The sequence below is a fragment of the Microcaecilia unicolor genome, chromosome 6, assembly GCF_901765095.1.
Source record: "Microcaecilia unicolor chromosome 6, aMicUni1.1, whole genome shotgun sequence".
Classification (NCBI taxonomy): domain Eukaryota; kingdom Metazoa; phylum Chordata; class Amphibia; order Gymnophiona; family Siphonopidae; genus Microcaecilia; species Microcaecilia unicolor.
In genome coordinates, this window is record NC_044036.1 from 29,125,478 (window position 1) to 29,149,197 (window position 23,720).

At 42.9% G+C, this 23,720-nt stretch overlaps 1 protein-coding gene across 3 annotated transcripts in view; it reads right to left on the bottom strand.

The window, feature by feature from the left end:
* The window catches only part of GLIS1 (GLIS family zinc finger 1), a 418,517-nt gene that overhangs the window by 46,659 nt on the left and 348,138 nt on the right, over positions 1-23,720 (bottom strand). The window lies entirely within an intron of this gene.

Here is a 23,720-nt window from a genome sequence, read left to right on the forward strand (position 1 = left end):
TATCAAGCAGTAACTGCTTTTCACATATCTTCAGTAAAGAGAGTTGGATTACCTGATATCTGTCTTTGAGAGATTATTTGGGATATGTTATAGTCAGGGCCTTGATGGGAAATCCTTTCATCCTGAAGAGAACCTGCTTCCTTGGATAAGAATATGCAGGGCCGGATTAAGGCCAACTGATGCCTTAAGCACAGCCCAACAATGGTGCCCCTCGCTCCTTTCATTGCTTAACTGACAAAACATCAAGGCTCAATAAGTGCTGAGAAATATCATTATTGTATGAAACAAAACATCATATATATTTATAATGATTAGAAGACTACTGAAATTCATGTTGGATAATGGATGTGGCAGATGGCAATGAAAGAGTTAAGGGCATGATATCTAGGGGAAAAAACTCTGTGGTGCCCCCCCTTATCTTGTGCCCAAAGCACATGCTTATTTTGCTTAATAGTTAATCCAGCAGGAAGGCTTTCCTAAAGCATCATCTCCTGATGCCGCTGGTCCCGTGGCACCAGGAAATGTTTTAAGAAGGCCTCTCCTACTGTTGGATGGAGTCATGGGCGGGGCTGAGTAGAGTTATGGGTGGGTGGGGCAGGTTCTACATCTCCCGCAAAGGAAGTCAACCCCCCTGTCAGCTCTGAGAATGAAGAGGGGAGAAGACCAGGAGAAAGAAACGTTTTGTGGGGACCCTGGGGTGTGAATCCATCTATGGACCACAACTGGGACAACCCTCCCTTACACATGCAAAACCATTCCCCATTGAATCTCTCCTCAGGTACAAGGTGCCCATTTGCATCTGCTGTTGGTGCAGAATTGTTTCATTGAAAATAATACAAATTTGAAACGCCATGTATGCTTGCTATTTCTTCACTCCACCTCCCAACCTAAAAACATTATGGGACAATATTCAGACAGTTGATTTATGTGGGTGAAATACTTTTTTTTAGTCACATAAATGGTTTTTAGGATTGGCAGCCAGGACTGTGGTGAAAAATCCTTAACTGCAAACAAATATTAATGAGTAACTTCAGGTTATATTTAGAATAGACTAGAAGTAGACAATGCAAACTAGGCTTTATAGACCTACAAACATGTAATAAATACAAGGGTCTTTTCACAAAGAGTTTTCCCATTTTGTGCCTATGGAAAAAAAAGCTGTATTGAACAAGGCCTGTAATATTATGGAAGGCACTCCATCATGTCTCAGTACAAAAGAAAATGGAACATCTCACCAGGGGCAGACTATATGGGCAACCGAGAGGTGCTTGAGGGCCAACAGGCTCTGGGGTCCCACTGCCTCTCCCTCCCCTGCACACCAGCCCCCTGGGCCTACTTTGAAGGGCCCTGGTGGTCTAGTGGCCTCTTCGGGGGCAAGAAAGAACCCCCCTCTTTCCTGCCCGCTGCCGCTGGTCTGTCAGGCACTGCTGCGTCTTCAAAATAACTGCGCGAGACCTGCGAGACTGCCACAGGAACTCTTGGCAGCCATTAAGATGAAGCAGCGGCAGGCAGGAAAGAGTGGGGCTCTTTTCTGCCCCCAAAGAGGCCACTAGACCACCAGGCCTCTTCAAGGTAGGCCCAGAGAGCTGTAGTGTACAGGGGGATTGTGGAAACAAAGGTGAGGATGGGGGCCTGGAGGGTCCAATGACCCTTTCTGCCTGGGGGCCCAGATCACTGTCAGTCCGCCCCTGCATCTCCCATACTAAAAACAAGTTTCTCCTTGTCATACTTCCATAAAAAGAATCTGACATGATAAAGTCTCGTTGACTTGAACTGGCTACCATACAACAACCATAGTACTAAGCAGTGGCTCAAATCCCATGCTTTATTTCTTTTCAAGTTGCTGAAAGGAGCTCCCCCATCCATCACATAGACATGAACACACAGAGGAATTGAGGGGAGAAGGGGGTTGCTGAGTGGGGATGAGGATAGGGTTAGGGTAGGGACTGAAGTTGGAGGGAGGAGGAATGATCAGGTTGAGGAGGAGATTAAAACGAGGGTGGGTTGCTTGAGACAGGGTGAGCGCTATCGATCCATTCTGTAAGAATGGACTGCTGAGGTGGGATGTTCAGACAGGTATGGGGACAAGATTAAGGCTGAGGAGGGATTTTGAATGGGACACTGAGAGGGTGACTGGACATTCTGAGGATTACTGGGGGGTCATTGAGAGAAAGGTAGATTATGTGCAGGGCAGGGAGAAAAGACTGAGGCTTGAGATGGAGGGAGGACAAGGAGGAGAGAAAAGGGCCTGAGAATTAAACAGACACAAAACATATACAATGTAAAAAAAAAACTCCTTTGGACATTTTACGCGATGCATATGCAACCACTTGCTATATTGGGACCTATGAATGGAGCCCTGGGTGGGAGGAGCCTAGCAGGGAAAATCATGAGTCCTTCTAGCACTTGAGAGTGCCCTGATTTGTGGAATCTCAGTGTGGGGTGGAGCTAGTAACTATTATTTAGTGGAGGACAATATTGTAGAATTTGTCCTTCGTAGCCTGTGTTTCAAAACTTCTTTATCCCCGACAAGTGACCCGGTGGAAAGAGAGAGGGGGTACCTGCTGAGCCAATCATGGCAGTAGAGAAGGATCAGGGTCATTGCTTTTAATCTCCTTAGCCAACAGAGAAGCCGAACTGCGGGCTGAGATTGGGGAGTCTTGCTGCAAACCGGGCTCAAGGGTAGGAAGTTGTCTGCCCGCAGCTAGTGATTTCTTTCAGGGTAAATCCCTGAAAGATTACAATGGTAATGCTGGATCCAAATCTCCGATAGTAATGGTATTACCTCAGAGAAACTGACTGTGGGGTGTTATCTGGCTACAGATTGAGCATCAGGGTTTTGCACACGTGCATAACCCAAGAAGGAAAAGTTATCTGCCCTTGTGACTTTGTAAGATCAAGCCTGAGATGTCATCATAACTGTACGCTGAGGACTATCATGTCAACCGTTACTTGGTTCTAATTTGTTAAATAAGGCTCAGTTGATTTTCTTGACTCTCCTGACTACCGTGTGGTTCCTGGGTTGGAATCAGAGGGAACCTGAAGTGAGTTGTTCAAATCCAGTCTCCCAAACCCCAAGGTAAGCTCTCGGAGAAAACCAGAGAGCCTAACCCGGCTAAGTGAGATAAGTGGGTTACACACAGAGTTAATCTTTCCAACCCTGATGGCGCTCAGGGGACCCCTGTGGAGGAGGAGCCTAGTGATTAGTGCAGTGGACTTTGATCCTGGGGAACTGAGTTTGATTCCCACTGCAGCTCCTTGTGACTCTGGGCAAGTCACTTAACCCTCCATTGCCCCTGATACAAAATAAGTACCTGAATATATGTAAACCACTTTGAATGTAGTTCCAAAAACCTCAGAAAGGCAGTATATCAAGTCCCTTTAACAAGATTCCATGCACAAGCTCAAAGAGTAGCAACATTCCATGTAGAACCCCAAAGAATAGCAAGATTCCGGAATCCCAAGGAGTGGAAGAGTAGCCTAGTGGTTGCTACTATTTGAGGTTCTACATGGAATGTTGCTAGTGGAGGAGTAGCCTAGTGGTTAGTGCAGCAGACTTTGATCCTGGGGAACTGAGTTTGATTCCCACTGCAGCTCCTTGTGACTCTGGGCAAGTCACTTAACCCTCCATTGCCCCTGGTACAAAATAAGTACCTGAATATATGTAAACCGCTTTGAATGTAGTTGCAAAAACCTCAGAAAGGCAGTATATCAAATCCCATTTCCCTTTCCCCTGGCATGGGGTCTTTATCCACAGACACTAGCCACTGTCTTCTGTCCTTCCACTGGGTTTAGAACACTACTTCTGGGATATACCTAGGGCTGACAATCTCAAAATTTGGCTCAATTTGTGGACCAGGGGAGGCACTGGCTCAGGGTGCCAAAATCCCAGTCTAGCCTCTCTCTTCTCTTCCCCCCTTCCCGCCAATATCCCTCCTCTCTCTCTCAAACCACTTTCCCCAATCTTATCTTCAAATTCCCAGAGGGCACTCGCAGTGGCAGTGATTCACACATGATGCCTATGCCCGGCCTGAAACTATCCATTCACTGTCTCCCACTCCTGTAATGCAACTTCTTTTTTCTGGTGGGGCGGCACACAGCAGAGGGAAGTCTTGGGGCTGGGCACAGGCAGTTTGTGTGAATTGCTGCCACTGTGGGCACTCTCTAGGAGTTAGCTTGAAGCTGGAGTGGGGGAGGTGGGGAGATGAGAGAGAAGCAGGACCAGACCACAGGCAAGAGATGCTAGACTGAGATTTTGTTGTCTTTTATCACTGGTGGGAGGGGGGGGAACTCGAGAGGGGGGTGGAGATATCACATCTTAGGTGGGGTGGAGGGAGAGATTATCGGATTGTGTGCGGAGCTGCTGATGTGGGGGGGGGGGGGAGGTGCCAATGCAAAACTTGGCCTAGGGCGCCATTCAGCAGGCCCTTGGTGGCAAGCTGGCCTTTTTTTATTTTTATTTTACTTTTGCCTTTTACATTGGTGTCTTGTTTGCATCTGGATGAAGGAATGGATCCTTAGGAGCTTAGTCGAGATCGGGAGGCGGGGCTGGTGGTTGGGAGGCAGGGATAGTGCTGGGCAGACTTATACGGTCTGTGCCAGAGCCGGTGATTGGGAGGCGGGGCTGGTGGTTGGGACGCGGGGATAGTGATGGGCAGACTTATACGGTCTGTGCCAGAGCCGGTGGTGGGAGGCGGGGCTGGTGGTTGGGAGGCGGGGATAGTGCTGGGCAGACATACACAGTCTGTGCCCTGAAAAGGACAGGTACAAATCAAGGTAAGGTATACACAAAAAGTAGCACATATGAGTTTATCTTGTTGGGCAGACTGGATGGACCATGCAGGTCTTTTTCTGCCATCATCTACTATGTTAGTATGTTACTATGTTACTATGAATGCAAGCAGTCTTGTCTGCACCATTCCATACTAGGAACTCATTTAGTCACAGAAGCCTCACAGGCATTATATGATACCAGTAAAAAGGCCCATTTCTGACACAAATGAAACGGGCGCTAGCAAGGTTTTCCTCGGAGTGTGTATGTTTGAGAGAGTGTGTGTGAGAGTGACTGTGTGTGAGAGAGAGTGAATGTGCGAGTGTGTGTGTGTGTGAGAGAGAGAGAGAGAATCTGGGTGCGAGTGTGTCTGTGAGAGAGAGAGCGTGCAAGTGCGTATGTGAGACACAGTGTGAGAGAGAGTGTGTTTCACACAGATACAGTGTGTGCGAGAGAGAGAGAGAGTGTGTGTGAGACACAGACTCTCTGTGAGACTGAGTGTATGAGACCAAGAGAGTGTGTGAGTGACTGTGTGACACATAGAGAGTGAATGTGATACAGTGTGAGACATAGAGTGTGTGAGAGACAGTGTGTGAGAGTGAGAGAGAGAAAGACATTGACTGTGAGAGAGAGAGAGTGTGTGAGAGGGAGAGTGTGTGTGTGACAGAGATACCTCCCTCCCTCTCTGGTGTCAGGCCCCCCCTCCCTCCCTCTCTCTGGTGTCAGCCCCCCCTCTCTCTCTGGTGTCTGAGCGTTACTGTGCAGGACGCTGAGCTCTGGCTGTGCTTCAAGGAACTGACCAATCCTATTTAATAGAATGCACCTCCAACATTCTGAAGCCGAGAAACCTCGTGTGGTTGGTCACTTCTGCTTGTGATGAACCCGGAAGTACGTGATGTCAATTCAGGAGATGGATACAGAGAGCAGGAATGCCTCAGCCATGCAGTCAGCTTCAGAATGTTGGAGGTGCGTTTTATTATATAGGATGTGCCAGACAGTCATTATCAACCAAGATTAGCGAATTGTTCCTAATCACCAGGTTCAGCTTTACCAGTAAACAAGCAAGTGGGGTGGAGGGAGATACCAGGAGCAAAAATGGGGGAGGCAGGCATATGAGGCGCAGAAGCTTTCACACTGTGGCCCCCTGACACGTTTCCATGAATCTGGGAATTCAAATGCTCGGCCTGTCACTGTCTGCAGTGTCACAACTGGGGCCCTTTCAAGGCTGACACAGCCGGTTGAAGAGGACAGAAGAAAGAGGCAGACTTTTTAAAGGTTATCAATTCCAACGGAAGGACAAGAACAATTAGATTTTAATTTAATTTGATTCCCCTTACATAAAAACTGCACTTTATCTAGATATGCAGAAACTTCTGAAATCCTGTAATCACTGCTGCAAATTGAAATCAGCTGCTTGGATCCAGGGAAGGAAAAGAGGCTTACAGCACACCACGCAAGATATAATGAGGTCTTGACGTTATCCCTGTAGATTTAATCACTATTCCATGTTTCTCAAACAGTTCCCAACCAATTGCATTCAGAATCACCACAACACAGCGTTTGTCTATTCCCAACATGATGCCTCTTAACAAACATGGCCTCATCTATAACATGGGCTCTAGGCAGCCTCTGCTGGGGCAATTACCCTCAAAGTAATGGCTTTGAGATCCTAATTATGAATAATCAGACAGAAAAAGACTGAGTGTGCAATTAGGAGTGCACTGTTGTTCTGTACATCATTGCTGTACAGTTCAGGCATCCATTTGACCACATGGCTTAATCAAAAATGACTGGAGATTCGAAGAAGCCCTTGTAAGCCTGGAATAGGGAAGTTGGACCTGATCTGCAAGCAAGGTGAGATCCACAAGTCCTCCTTGTGCAGCTCTCTGATTGGTGGCCTGCTGCCCAATGTGACAAGTGGGCTGGTGGCTCGGCTTTCAGGAGATGCTAATGTTCTACCTCCATATTCATAGAGGTAGGGTGCATTGTCATGTATATTTAATATATTATCTGTATTCAATTGCATTGTCTGTGTAATAGATAGCACTGTGCTTTTCCTATAGTTTGCAGTATCCTGTGATTGACTCAGGGGCGTATCTGAGGTTCAGTGGTAGGGGGGGCAGGGGCTAGAGTGAGGGGCACATTATAGCCCCCCCCAGCCGCTGCCACCGACCCCCCCTTGCCGTCAACCCTCCCCCGCCGTCGCCTACCCCTGCCGTTGCCGTCACCTACCCCTGCCGAGGTCCGCTTCCTCCTGCCTGCCCGTGCCTTTTACTTCAGCTGGCAGGGGACCCAACCCCCGCCAGCCCAGCCGAGGTCTTGTTTAAGTTTTCTTCCTCGTGCTGTGCTGTGCTGTTAAAAGCTGCATCCCTTCCCTTCCAGTTTCGGACGGAGTCTGACGTCGCAGCACGTTGTACGTGCAGGATGTCAATGTGCTGCGACGTCAGACTCCGTCCGAAACTGGAAGGGAAGGGATGCAGCTTTTAACAGCACAAAAAAAAAAAAAAGAAAGAAAAAAGTGGAAAAACACAACTTCAAGAGATCAATCCGAGACAAGGGGTGAGATGCTCCAAGAAAACTTTATTAGGGACCCTACACGGTCCATGTTTCGGCTTTTAAAAAAGCCTTCATCAGGGGTCTATAAAATAACATAACACATATATAATTAAAATCAAATCAAATCAAATATATAACACCAAATATAAAAACTTAATGTAAAAACACGTAATATAAAAAATACCTAATATAAAACATTATTAATATGAATCAAATCCTCTGACTTAGAATTAAATATATTAACTAAATCAATACAAATACTATTACTATATCATCAGACAAGCATCATAGAGATCAAATGGTAAATAAATAATATATAATTTGATTAGCATTATAGAAACATATTTCAAAAAGTAATATATCTATATCACAGGCTTATAATATCATCCCATGAGTCAATAGATAATTAAATATAACGTATAGTGGAACAAATTTCTTTAAATATAAAAACTGATAATGGATATGATGTACTAAATAAAAAGCCATAGCATACTAAATAAAAATACAAATACAAAATATCTACAACAGATAATTACTTAAGACATACATATAAAAATAAAAATTGAACATACCGATCAGTAGTTGCACAGAATATACTGACAGACAATGGAGCTCATAAAATGTTGTCTCTATAAGAAATTTTTGCATGAATAAAAAGAATAAGAAAAATTACTAAATGCAGAAATAATGATGAAAATAAAAGTAAAAATAAAAATAAAAGATAATAAGTGTAACGACCAATATCATAGAAAGTTTTTAAATAATTGTTGCATAAAAAAGTATATAGCTATATATTTAGATTATATATAAAAATCTGTTTCATAGTAACAGCATAGTGATAAACGTTACAAGCAAAAATAAGAGGTAGCATAAAAATGAGTGATAAAACAAATATTAGAAAAATAAATCATAAGTTGGCGACGCATGATTGGGAATGAGATATAAAACCAACGTCTATACAAAATCATGAAATTAAAGATTTAAATTTAAAAATGTATATCCAAATATCTATTTAAGTCTAAAAAGTGTATATAAATAATTTTAATAATAATAATATCACAAAATAACGATCTCAAAAAAGCCATACAATCCGGACATATATTAAGGGCCTAGCGATCAAAAAAAAGGAAAGATAACGCTCACACTCCGCAAGGAGTGAAGAGAAAAATAGAAAAAAGAGAAAAGAAAAAAGGACTGCGTGTCAACAATAGTAATGATATATCTCAAATATACTGACGTATGAGATATAAATAAATATATATATACACGTCCCTAACGGTAGAAGCGCCAAGGATACTAACGGAAATGTAAAGGAAATGTTACACTTATAATTGTCAAATTATCAAAATAGAAACGAACTAAAAGATATATTGGTGATGCTGTATCAGGCAGTCATAGTGGACTTAATAAAATTAAAATTAAAATAAAAATTGCCTTACCTGAATAAAATAAAGAGTATCAACAGATTCAATTTGAAAAAGTTGGCGCCAAAATTCACCCAATACTGACGTGTGAGATATAAATAAATATACATATACACATCCCTCACGGTAAAAGCGTCAAGGGTACTAACGGAAATGTAAAGGAAATGTTAAGCGTATAATTGTAAAATTATCAAAGTAAAAACAGACTGAAAGATATATCAGTGATGCTGTATCGGGCAGTCATGGTGGGCTAGATGAAATCAAAAATAGAAATGAAAATAAAATGAAGAATACCTTACCTGAGTAAAATGAAATAAAAGTATAGCCTCGTACCAACAAGTTCAATTTGAAATAGTATTGAAAAAGATGGCGTCAAAATTCACCCAATCTAAATAGCGCTGTAATGAAACGTGGATTCCATTGATAGGATACGTAAAATTTCAAAATAAAGATTGACAGGTATACTGACTAATGGAATGCAAGTGACAGTTATATCAAACAATTATTATGGAAGCTGGTGAGTGAAATTAATGAAATTTGGCGCCAACTTTTTCAATACTATTTCAAATTGAACTTGTTGATACGAGGCTATACTTCTATTTCATTTTACTCAGGTAAGGTATTCTTCATTTTATTTTCATTTCTATTTTTGATTTCATCTAGCCCACCATGACTGCCCGATACAGCATCACTGATATATCTTTCAGTCTGTTTTTACTTTGATAATTTTACAATTATATGCTTAACATTTCCTTTACATTTCCGTTAGTACCCTTGACGCTTTTACCGTGAGGGATGTGTATATGTATATTTATTTATATCTCACACGTCAGTATTGGGTGAATTTTGGCGCCAACTTTTTCAAATTGAATCTGTTGATACTCTTTATTTTATTCAGGTAAGGCAATTTTTATTTTTATTTTAATTTTATTAAGTCCACTATGACTGCCTGATACAGCATCACCGATATATCTTTTAGTTCGTTTCTATTTTGATAATTTGACAATTATAAGCGTAACATTTCCTTTACATTTCCGTTAGTATCCTTGGCGCTTCTACCGTTAGGGACGTGTATATATATATTTATTTATATCTCACACGTCAGTATATTTGAGATATATCATTACTATTGTTGACACGCAGTCCTTTTTTCTTTTCTCTTTTTTCTATTTTTCTCTTCACTCCTTGCGGAGTGTGAGCGTTATCTTTCCTTTTTTTTGATCGCTAGGCCCTTAATATATGTCCGGATTGTATGGCTTTTTTGAGATCGTTATTTTGTGATATTATTATTATTAAAATTATTTATATACACTTTTTAGACTTAAATAGATATTTGGATATACATTTTTAAATTTAAATCTTTAATTTCATGATTTTGTATAGACGTTGGTTTTATATCTCATTCCCAATCATGCGTCGCCAACTTATGATTTATTTTTCTAATATTTGTTTTATCACTCATTTTTATGCTACCTCTTATTTTTGCTTGTAACGTTTATCACTATGCTGTTACTATGAAACAGATTTTTATATATAATCTAAATATATAGCTATATACTTTTTTATGCAACAATTATTTAAAAACTTTCTATGATATTGGTCGTTACACTTATTATCTTTTATTTTTATTTTTACTTTTATTTTCATCATTATTTCTGCATTTAGTAATTTTTCTTATTCTTTTTATTCATGCAAAAATTTCTTATAGAGACAACATTTTATGAGCTCCATTGTCTGTCAGTATATTCTGTGCAACTACTGATCGGTATGTTCAATTTTTATTTTTATATGTATGTCTTAAGTAATTATCTGTTGTAGATATTTTGTATTTGTATTTTTATTTAGTATGCTATGGCTTTTTATTTAGTACATCATATCCATTATCAGTTTTTATATTTAAAGAAATTTGTTCCACTATACGTTATATTTAATTATCTATTGACTCATGGGATGATATTATAAGCCTGTGATATAGATATATTACTTTTTGAAATATGTTTCTATAATGCTAATCAAATTATATATTATTTATTTACCATTTGATCTCTATGATGCTTGTCTGATGATATAGTAATAGTATTTGTATTGATTTAGTTAATATATTTAATTCTAAGTCAGAGGATTTGATTCATATTAATAATGTTTTATATTAGGTATTTTTTATATTACGTGTTTTTACATTAAGTTTTTATATTTGGTGTTATATATTTGATTTGATTTGATTTTAATTATATATGTGTTAAGTTATTTTATAGACCCCTGATGAAGGCTTTTTTAAAAGCCGAAACACGGACCGTGTAGGGTCCCTAATAAAGTTTTCCTGGAGCATCTCACCCCTTGTCTCGGATTGATCTCTTGAAGTTGTGTTTTTCCACTTTTTTCTTTTTTGTTGAACTGTTGTGGAAACTTCGAACCCCTTTTTGTTTCTGCTTTTAACAGCACAGCACGAGGAAGAAAACTTAAACAAGACCTCGGCTGGGCTGGCGGGGGTTGGGGTCCCCCACCAGCTGAAGTAAAAGGCACCGGCAGGCAGGAGGAAGTGGACTTCGGCGGGGGTAGGTGACAGCGGGAGAGGGTTGACGGCGGTAGGGAGGGTCCAGGGTGAAATCTGCGGGGGCCCATGCCCCTGTGGTCCCAAGCAGATACGCCCCTGGATTGATTCCTTGTGAGCCTTCCCTATTGGCTGTTAGCTCTGAGCTAGGGCCAGCCCTCCATCTCTGCCCCTGCAAGCTGTATGAGAGATCCCAGTCTTCCTAGCATGCTTGGTGATCAGCAGTTAATCTAGGGGGATGATCCCTCCTTAATCTACTATAATTCCATTAAGACTTTTCACCATTTCCCCAAGTCATTCCCCATTTATTTTCACTGACTTTTCCCCCCTTATTCTCCTTTGCGTATCACAGCTTTTCCTCTCAGATGGGCTGAGGTCCTGGCCATCCCTGTACCTCTGGAGTGGCTAGATACAGACTCTATGTGCAGAAGGCAACAATTCTCTTCTATGCATCTGAACTGTAAGTTGGACTTTTTGTTTTTTTTTTAATGAGTGGTACAGTAAAGAAGATTTGCATAAGAATTGAGTCTACTGGTAAAGCTTCTACTTGGGAATAGTTTAAGCTGGCTGTTTAGCTACACTATGCTTTGCCTAGAACAGTACAGCTAAAGTGTGGCAAAGCTAGGATGGGGCTAGGGTAGGATGAGTTAAAATCCTTGGGGTGGTGGTGGGGTTTCTTTCTTGGCCTGAGCCCATAATGGTTGGACATTATGCCAATACGACAGCGAATTGGTTGCAGGTAATATCTTTTACTCAATTTAGATATTTGATATCTACCAAATTCCAAAGGTGGCAACAAAATTAAACAGGGTAAATCCCAATAAATACATAAAACCTGACACCACTGCCCCAACAACTTATTGTAGTGAGGGCAGCAGTACAGGCTCCAGTGCCTGCAGCCCACTTTGGGGGGGGGGAGGGAGAAATGAGTACAAGAGGTTGCACTTTACCTTCCATTGAGCCCCAGTCCTCTCCTCAGTGTGCCAATATACTTTTGCTCCTCATGCAGTGTTAAATCCAAACATATATTCTGCACCAGCTCCTCCCCCCCATAATGAGTGCAGAGCAAAGCTAGGACAATACATTTCTAAATAAAACTTAGCATATATATTTTTTCAGATTCTAGGTCATCTCAATATCAGAAAGATAAACCCCATTATCAGGCGTATTGTGAAGTAATACAAAACTACAAAATATCATTCAGGACCTAGAGCAAACCTACCACACCAGTACTAGCTTCCATAATTTATTTATTTGTTGCATTTGTATCCCACATTTTCCCACCTATTTGCAGGCTCAATGTGGCTTACAATGTTCCGTCATGGCTTTCGCCACTCCAGATTAAGATACAACTGGTATTACACAGAGAACCTAGGTAACATAATATGATAAAACGAACAGGTATAGAGAGAAAACATTCAGAGTATTAGATAGGTGATGATGCGTTACAGTTCATATTATGGATCGCTGTGGTATGTCTTGTTGAAGAGATAAGTCTTCAGTGATTTATGAAAGTTGATAAGGTCGTAAATTGTTTTCAGGTCAAGTGGCAATAATCCACACAAGGATCCTACCTTGCAAAAGGCAGCACTACAAATGTTGCTGTGGACCCTAGAACATCAATACACCTATTGGGAAAAGCCAGATACTTCAGATTGCTATATAGAGAATTGATGCTAACAGAATACCTTTACATTCATACATGCGTGTCATTCTTTCATATATTCTTAAGATTATAATTTGTATTTTTGTTCTCGCCTAAACTTATGTATTGTGGACTCCTGACACAGGCACTCTAGCAAAACATGGCCAATATTTAGTCCCTGCTGTTTGATACTTATTTTTATTAATTAAAGTAAATATTTTAACATGTTAATAGCGTTTTAACGCCGGCTGAGTTTTTAAATGTGGACCCCGCCCTGCGTCCCTTGTATTCTTCAACAGCTCAGGCTCCGGATTTTTCCTTCTTTCGAACTGCCTCAAAGTCCTTATTCTTTCCCTGCATGGCTAGGCTCTGCAGCTATATGAGCAGCGCCGTGCAGGAAGTTGGGGAATCGCTGATTCAAAATGGCCGCCGAGAGTTGAAGCAACCTCGCGAGACTTCAACTCTCAGTGGCCATTTTGAATTGGCATTGAGATCAGCAACAGGATGCAGGACTGCGCTCTGGGCAGCAAAGAGGGGGCTCTTTCCTGCCCCAAAGAGGTCACTAGACCACCAGGGCAGTAGAGTAAGGGAAGAGAAGGGGGTGACGGGGAGGGGAGTGGAGGGGGGGTGACGGGGTTACAGGGGAGAGGGGAATATGTGACAGGGGGCGGTGCGGGTTTGAAAGGGGGCGGGGCAGGGTGTGGTGGGACAGGGCATGTGTCCTCTTTTTTTGGGCCTCATTTACAAAAACTTAGATTGTGAGCCCTGCATATAATGTACGAAGCGCTGTGTACGTCTATTACATAACAACATAAAATAAAAGTAGCCACACTGGATCAGATCAATGGCCCATCTAGCCCAGTATCCTGTTTTTCAAACAGTGGCCAGGTCACAAGTACCTGGCAGAAACCCAATTAGCAGCAACATTCCATGTAGAACCTCAAAGAGTAGCAAGATTCTATTCAGAATCTCAAATAGTAGCAACATTCCATGCTACCAATCCTGGGGCAAGAAGTTGCTTCCCTATGTCTGTCTCAATAGCAGATTATAGAATTTGTCCAAACTGCTGTTACGCATCCTCCGGTAAAGAGTTCCAGAGCTTAACTATTCGTTGAGTGAAAAAATATTTCCTCCTATTTGTTTTAGAAGTGTTTCCATGTAACTTCTTTGAGTGACCCTAGTCTTTGTACTTTTGGAACGAGTAAAAAAAATCGATTTACTTCTATTCGTTCTACGCCACTCAGGATTTTGTAGACCTCAATCATATCTCCCCTAACTTTCTCTTTACCAGCCTCTTCAGCCTTTCCTCATACGCTATAGAAATGATTAGTAGTAGCATATTCAATCCCTTCAGCACCGAGTATCTGATTGGTGCAGAGCCTGCTAATGAATAGCCAGTTAAGTCAATATTCAGAGCTTAACCACCCATAGTTTTCTGCATAAAGATAGAACCTTTGTTTTATGCGGTTACCCTGGCTGGTTAAGTGATGAATAACGGCACTTAAATGGCCAAGTGCTGACTCCTCCCTCGGAACGCCTACTAATTTTCAGTGGCGATAATTGGTTAACTGTTGGTTAATTGAGTTAGTTGACTTACCACCCAGAAACAATAATAAATAAATAAATAAATAAATAACAAGCGATTTAAATGGTCAGCAGCCGATTCTGGACAGATCAATCATTTTGAATGTCGACCAGTGACAAATATATGGAGTGGAGGAGTGGCCTAGTGGTTAGGGTGGTGGACTTTGGTCCTGGAGAACTGAGGAACTGAGTTCGATTCCCACTTCAGGCACAGGCAGCTCCTTGTGACTCTGGGCAAGTCACTTAACCCTCCATTGCCCCATGTAAGCCGCATTGAGCCTGCCATGAGTGGGAAAGCGCAGGGTACAAATGTAACAAAAATAACAAAAAAAAAATCCAGTACCTCCCGATCATATTTGAACTTACACTACCCAGACTGTAATGGCCTAAAATACAAATCAATTTACGCCTCAAACTTCACTTACATAGGCACTCAACTGTGGAATGCCTTACCCAAATCAGTAAAAACTACCCAGAACTACCTAAATTTCAGGAAATTATTGAAATCAGTACTGTTTAAGAAGGCTTACTCTCCTGGTTCAACATAATATGAATTAACCCTTACTATTAATATGATCCAAGGACACTAATTACACGTTATTATCTTATACTTATTGCTGTTTAATTGTTATTTCCTATCTTACTCTCAATTTGCATAATTATACTTCTTGCACTGTAGCTTTACTACAGTTTTATGTAAGCCACTTTGAGCCTGCAATCAGTGGGAAAATGTGGGATACAAATGCAATAAATAAATAAATAAACAAACAAGCGATTTAAATGGTCAGCAGCCGATTCTGGACAGATCAATCATTTTGAATGTCGACCGGTGACCAATGTATGGCTTTGCGTAACGTAAAAGGTCTGCAGACTATAAGAATAAAGTGTGCTCCAAAACAACATGAATGAATTAAATCATATACATGGGAAAAGAAAGTCAAAATAGAACTGTCATAAATCCAAAATGAAACAATATCATGCAAAATAAATGTTTCCACCCCCCCCCCCCCCCCCCCCCATCCACAACCATACTCGACAGAGCAAAGCACTGGGCAAGCTGACATTTTGAGCAATTTAGTGAGGACTCATCCAGCCCCTTTACTCTGTTGCCAAATACCTCTCCAGATCATACGCTCAACTGCCAAATAGCTTTGAGAACATGCAAAATGTATTAAAAAAAACAGGCGTAGTGCACACAAAGATATCTGAACTATTTATTATTTATTTTTATTATTGGCAAACTTTTTATACTACTCCTCATTAAAATATGTTAAGCAGTTAATTATTTTTGTCAGAACAATCAGCAGTAATAAAATATATCCCCTCAGCTCTCAGCCCACATCATCCAACCCCAACTATAATTAGCTTTAGTACAATCCCGCCCCTAAAAATATATGCCACCTCCCAACCCTATCCAGCCCACCATACTGACCCCAGCACCCCCAACTCTCCAACCACCCCCCCCCAGCACACAAAGAGAGAAACTTTTCACAACTCAACCTTCTGACACTGGCACAAAAAGCCAGACCTTCAATTGCTTCGCAGAGCCAAGGGTAACTTAGTTCTCCATGCAATCCTTGAGAGAGCTGCAGGGGAATGGGTATTGTGGGAATTCAGCAGAACCCACGGGATTCCCACAGGTATGGAAGAAGTTCCACGGGATTCCTGCGGGGATGAAAGAAGTTGCCGTGGAATTCCCGCAGAAGTAGCATAGTAGATGACGACAGATAAAGACCTGTACAATCCATCCAGTCTGCCCAAGTAGATGAACTCATTACATAAAGGTGTGAGGTGATACAACATATGTATACCTGATCTTGATTTATCCATGTTATTTTCAGGGCATAGACTGTAGAGGTCTGCTTGGCACTGTCCTTGTTCTAAAACTTCTGAGGTTGTCATCGAAGCCCTTGTAAAGCTCTAGCCCAGCCCAGTCCATCCATATCTATCCAGCCATGATCAGGGAACAGACCATAGAAGACCGCCTAGCACTGACTTTGCTTCCCAGTTACCAGTGTTGCCATTTAGTTTCCACCAAGCTTCTTTGGATTGATTCCTTCTAAACAGGATTCCTGTGTGTTTATCCCACGCATTTTTTAATTCCGTTATGTTTTTTTATCTCCACCATCTGCCGTGGGAGAGCAATCCATCACCCTCTCGGTGAAAAAATACTCCCTGACATTTTTCCTGAGTCAGCACCTCTTCAACCTCAATTCATGTCCTCTAGTTCAACCATCTTCCTGTTTCTGGAAGAGGTTTGTTTGCGGATTAATACGTTTCAAATATTTGAACATATGTATCATATCATCCCTGGTTCTCCTTTTCTCCAGGGTATACATGTTCAGGTCATCAACTCTCTCTCATACACCTTGCTACGCAAACCACATACCATTTCCGCTGCTTTTCTTTGAACCACTTCCTGTTTTTTAACATCTTTAGCAAGATTTGGCCTCCAAAACTAAACACAATATTCCAATTGAGGCCTCATCAACGACTTGTACAGGGCATCAACACCTCCTTTCTTCTACTGGTTATACCCCTCTCTATGCAGCCTAGCATCCTCCTGGCCGCAGCCAGCTCCTTGTCGCATTGTCACCTTGAGATTCTCAGAAACCATCACCCCAAGGCCCCTCTCCGGAACAGAGTTTGCCAATCTCTCCCCTCCTATCTGGTACATTTCTTTTGCACCCCAAGTGCATCACTCTGCACTTCTTTGCATTAAATGTTAAGTTCCAGACCCTTGACCGCTCTTCCAACATTTGGAGATTCCTTCTCATGGTTTCTACGCCTTCCAGTGTATCCGGTCTATTGGCTATCTTTGTGTCATCCTCAAAAAGGCAAACTTTTCCTTCTAATCCTCCAGCAATATCTCTCACAAATATATTAAACAGAGACATTGCTGCCATGGAATGTTCAGGAATTGATAAGTAGAATGTTGCCAGATTGCTGAATGCACCATCCTAAACTTAGGGAAGGTCCCAGGAAACAAACTGGTAAACGGAATGAAGATGTTGCAGCAGATACGGTGATAAAAGAAGCAAAACATACCTTATGCTGCCTGAACAGTGACCCCCCCTCCCCCCCCATGTAAGCTGGAGGTCCTGAAATGCCTATGGTGAAGCGGAAGGCTCACACCATAAGGTATGTTTTGCCCCCGAAGCAGCCCTTGCTGGGCAAAACATGGCCATGACTGGCACACTTTTAAAAAAATGTATTAAGATTTAAGACTATGACATAGTGAGGGGCATAATCGAAAGGGACGTCCAAGTTTTTCTGAGGACGTCCTCGCAAAACGTCCCAGTGGAGGGGCGGGGAAACCCGTATTATTGAAACAAGATGGACGTCCATCTTTTGTTTCAATAATACGGTCGGGGACGCCCAAATCTTGACAGTTAGGTCGTCCCTAGACTTGGTCATTTCTGATTTTCAGCGATAATGGAAACCAAAGATGCCCATCTCAGAAACGACCAAATGCCCTTTGGTCATGGGAGAAGCCAGCATTCGTAGTGCACTGGTCCCCCTCACATGCCAGGATACCAACCGGGCACCCTAGGGGGCACTGCAGTGGACTTCAGAAATTGCTCCCAGGAACATAGCTCCTTTACCTTGTGTGCTGAGCCCCTCAACCCCCCCCCCCACCAAAACCCACTACCCACCACTCTACACTACTACCGTAGCCCTTACGGGTGAAGGGGGACACCAAGATGTGGGTACCGTGGGTTTGTGGTTGGTTTTGGAGGGCTCACATTTACCATCACAAGTGTAACATGTAGGGGGGGGATGGGCCTGGGTCCGCCTGCCTGAAGTGCACTGCACCCACTAAAACTGTTCCAGGGACCTGCGTACTGCTGTGATGGACCTGAGTAATGACATTTGAGGCTGGCATAGAGGCTGGCACAAAAGATTTTTAAAGATGTTTTTTTGAGGGTGGGAGGGGGTTAGTGACCACTGGGGGAGTAAGGGGAGGTGATCCCTGATTTTCTCCAGTGGTCATCTGGTCAGTTCGGGCACCTTTTTGTGGCTTAGTCCTAAGAAAAACAGGACCAGGTAAAGTTGTCCAAGTGCTTGTCAGGGACGCCCTTTTTTTCCCATTATGGGTCGAGGACGCCCATGTGTTAGGCACGCCCAAGTCCTGCCTTCACTACGCCTCCGACATGCCCCCATGAACTTTGGTCATCCCCGTGACGGAAAGCAGTTGGGGACGCCCAAAATCGGCTTTCGATTATGCCGATTTGGGCGACCCTGCGAGAAGGATGCCCATCTTCCAATTTGTGTCGGAAGATGGGCGTCCTTCTCTTTCGAAAATGAGCCTGAGTGTCTGCTCCAACATTTTTATCTTAAATTTAACCAAACAAGTTAACTTCTGAAATTAAAGACAGCTCTTTTTGCGATCCCACTTTATGGTAGCATGAATTAGTGGGTGGCTGCAGGACCTCCCTAAATCAAGAATACACACATGTTGCAGGTAAAGATCAAAGCAAAAAAAGAAGCAATACTGGGCCTTCAGGATTGAGATAGTCAATGTCCTTTTTATCATGAAAATGACCCGACACGGGACGTGTTTCAGCGTACAAATGCCTGCCTCAGGGGTCAGAAAATCCTAGTTATGATTTTCATAGAACTATAGGTTTGACCAAACAGTCAGGATGTAGTGCCTTTAACGTAGGTAGAGTCGGCTTACTCACAGAATGCTGTATGGTCATTTTCATAATAAAAATGACATCAACTATTCTCAATCCTGAAGGCTTTTGTACTATTTTGTATGCTGTTTTACCCTCTCTTTTGTGACCCCACAGGTAAAAATCAAAGCAATTTGGGCCTTATTCTATAAAGGTTATGCTCTTAAATTTACACTCCTAAATTTATGCTTCTAAATTATGAGAGTAATCTGTTTTGGAGCATAGATTAGGCTCGTAATTTAGGAGCATAAATTTAGTAGCATAAATTTTAGGAGCATAACCTTTATGTTTCTTTACCGGAGTTGGCGAATGCCTTCACGGTACTATTTAAGCCACATTGAACCTGCAAATAGGTGGGAAAATGTGGGATATAAATGTAACAAATAAATAAATAAAATAGAATAAGGCCCTTTATGTACACAAAAGGGAAATAACCAGACCTGATTCCTCACAGGCTTAAGTAGAGGAGTGTGGTAGCCGTGTTAGTCCACTCACAGGCTCAGTACTTCTACTAAAGCCTCTTAAAGCATAGTAACAGTTTCAGTAGCCTGTTCCTGACACAGCTTCACAGTCCAAATAACCAAGGGATAATTGGCCTACCTTGGCAGTGTTCAATTGCCTCTCATATAATCCCTGGAATCATAGACTTCTTGCAATACAAGCAACTGAGCTAGGGCCACTCTTTCATGAAACTCCCCTAAAGCATTGCAGCCAAACCAGAACAACCTTGGAGGATCCTTGCTCAGGGCTCCCTGAGATTTTAACTTCCTTTCTCTCTGCCCCCCCCCCCCCCATGACTCAGCAAGCTACCTAAGCTATTCCCTGCCTTAAGGTAGCTCAGTTCCAGCCTCACTTAGGGAGTGGCCTTAAGGAAACCATGTCTAATGGTCAAATCCCTCCTCTCAGCACCCTTCTCCTCCACCGCCAACTCCAGGCTCTGCCTTTTCTGCCTTGCCTCACCCCATGCTTGGAATAAACTCCCTGACTCTGATCCTGGGGAACTGGGTTTGATTCCCACTGCAGCTCCTTGTGACTCTGGCAAGTCACTTAACCCTCCATTGCCTCAGGTACCAAAACTTAGATTTTGAGCCCTCTAGGGACAGAGAAAGTACCTGCATATAATGTGTACAGCGCTGCGTATGTCTAGTAGCGCTATAGAAATGATTAGTAGTAGTAGTAGTAGTAGTGAACCCATACACCAAGCCCCCTCCCTGCCCATCTTCAAATCCTTACTCAAAGCCCACCTCTTCAATGTTGCCTTCGGCACATAACCATTATACCTCCATTCACGATATCTAGACTGCCCCAACTTGACATTTCGCCCATTAGATTGTAAGCTCTTTTGAGCAGGGACTGTCCTTTTTGTTAAACTGTACAGTGCTGCGTAACCCTAGTAGCGCTCTAGAAATGTTAAGTAGTAGTAGTAGTAGTCTAAGTTGTACCACTCACTCCTTCACTTACTTAAGCAGATAAAGGTAACCAGACAGTGCTAAAATTGACACTATTCAGTTATCAGTGGCGTAGCAAGGGGGGGCGGGAGGGAGCTCGGGGGGGGGGGGGGTGCTCCCTGCCAGCTCCCCCCCCCCCCCGGGTGCAGCATGATGTCACACACCCCCCCCACCCAGTGCCTACCCTCCTCAGCTCCCTCCAACCAGCTCCCGCACCCTACCTTTAAAGAAATTTCGGAAGCCGTGGAGAGGCGAGGCACAGCGCCTCGCGCCTGCCGTGCATGTAAAAGAAGCGTGGATCGTCATCGGGCCTTCCCTCACGCTGTCTGTCCCGCCCTCCGCTGACACAACTTCCTATTTCTGCAAGGGCAGGACAGACAGCGTGAGGGAAGGCCCGATGACGATCCACGCTTTTTTTACATGCAGGTGCGAGGTGCTGCGCCTCGCCTCTCCACGGCTTCCGAAATTTCTTTAAAGGTAGGATGTGGGAGCTGGTTGGAGGGAGCTGAGGAGGGTAGGCACTGGGTCGGGGGGGGGGGGTGTTGATGCGCCGAGGGGTGGGGTGTCATCGTGCTGCACCCAGGGGGTGGGGGGTGCAATGGCGAACCGCCCCGGGTGGCAGCCCTCCTTGCTACGCCACTGCCCACTCTCCTAGACTTTGCCACCAATTTTCAAAGCCCATGATTTATGGTTAACATTGAAGTTAACTGCATACATTACTTTAAATAAAGAAAGATACACTGGTCACCGTGGTGCCACATCTATATATATAAAAGGCAAGACCAACGTTCTGAAGCCTCCAGCCGGAAGTGTGAAGCGCCAGAGATATCCGGATTTCCCCATGAGTGAAGGAAAACAGCACAGCACGAAATCCCTCTCTCTGTAACAGTGAAGGACTCAGAGGGGGAGGGGAGAGAGATGCCCTCACTCTCTCTGTAACACAGAACAGCAGGAAACTTAACACTGAAGGACTGGACTCCAAGGGGGGAGGGGGAGGGAGAGAGGGCAGAGGGCAGGGACACACACTCCCACACTCCCACATGCACACTCTGAAGAAAACCTTGCTAGCCCCCCCCCATTTCATTTGCATCAGAAACGGGGCTTTTTTTACTAGTATTCTATAAACCATCTTAGAAGGAATCTTTGCCTTTTCACCACGGGATAATGCAGCACTGGTCTTAGTAATGAGAGCCAGAAACTTCACATAAAACCAGATGCTGGCATACAACTCCAGAATCTATTGCTTTCATTCATAAGCCATTCCATGTTGGGTAATATACTCACTAGGGATGAGCTGTCATTTCCAATCACGTGGGAAATGTCAACAAGCAGAAAAACAAAATATGAAAATGGTAAAATTAGTCCTTACCTGATAATTTTCTTTCCTTTAGTTTCAAAGATTTTTTATTTGCCGATAATGTGCACTCTTTTGAAAGAGTGCTCCCTTTTTGAGCAACTGCATACGTGCATTCTTTCAAGAAAAAGCGTGCATTCTTTTGGATAGAGTGTGCCATTTTTCCAAAAGGGTTCACTTTTTCAAAAGAGTGCACACTATTGGGGGGTATTCAATACATGGTAGCCAAAGTTAGGTTCCAGGATGATCCGTGATAAGCTAGTATTCTGTAACGGACGCTCTGTGTGGAACAACCTTTACAGAATACTAGCATTTCACACCTAACACACGCACGGCTGCCAAAGCCTGGTGTAAATGCTCATGCCTAATCGATGGCAGATAGGGGTGCAAATGCAGCTATTCTATAACATCGAGCCTTATTTCTGGAATGCCCTTGTCCTGACCATGGCCACACCCCCTTTTGGAGTTGCAGTATGAAATTTACAGAATAGGGTGTAAGGCAGATCCATGCAAAACTCCTATGCATGGTCTAAGGTTTGGCAATTAAAATTCAATGCAAAGAAATGCAAAGTGATGCACTTACGGAGTAGAAATCCACGGGAGACGTATATGCTAGGCGGTGAGAGTCTGATATGTACAGAGGGGGAGAGGGATCTTGGGATGATAGTATCTGAGGATCTGAAGGCGACGAAACAGTGTGACAAGGCGGTGGCCGTAGCTAGAAGGTTGTTAGGCTATATAGAGAGAGGTGTGACCAGCAGAAGAAAAGAGGTTTTAATGCCCCTGTATAAGTCGTTGGTGAGGCCCCACCTGGAGTATTGTGTTCAGTTTTGGAGGCCGTATCTTGCGAAGGATGTAAAAAGAATTGAAGCGATGCAAAAAAAACTACAAGAATGGTATGGGATTTGCGTTACAAGACGTATGAGGAGAGACTTGCTGACCTGAACATGTATACCCTGGAGGAAAGGAGAAACAGGGGCGATATGATACAGACGTTCAAATATTTGAAAGGTATTAATCCGCAAATGAACCTTTTCCGGAGATGGGAAGGCAGTAGAACTAGAGGACATGAAATGAGATTGAAAGGGGGCAGACTCAAGAAAAATGTCAGGAAGTATTTTTTCACGGAGAGAGTGGTTGATACTTGGAATGCCCTCCCGCGGGAGGTGGTGGAGATGAAAACGATAACGGAATTCAAACATGTGTGGGATAAACAAAAAGGAAACCTGTTCAGAAGAAATGGATCCTCAGAAGCTTAGCGGAGATTGGGTGGCTGAGCCAGTGGTGGGAGACGGGGCTAGTGGTTGGGAGGCGGGGCTAGTGCTGGGCAGACTTCTACGGTCTGTGCCCTAAAAATGGCAGATACAAAAAGTAGCACATATGAGTTTATCTTGTTGGGCAGACTGGATGCAGGCCTTTCTCTGCCGTCATCTATTATGTTACTATGTAATTACAGTCAATTAACTGCTTAACACCAATAAGTGATTGTTAGGGCCTAATTAGCTAATTAAAAAAATATTATTTATTTATTTATTCAAAACTCATAGTCACAGGCATACACAACTTGCCAGGTAAAGAAATTGAAATACAAATGGGCTCATTTTTGAAAGAGAAAAGCTTCCAAAAAGTGTCATAAAGCAACATTTGGAAGGATTTCTTCTCAAAACGTCCAACTCGGTATTTTTGAAACCTGTTTTTACAGACGTCT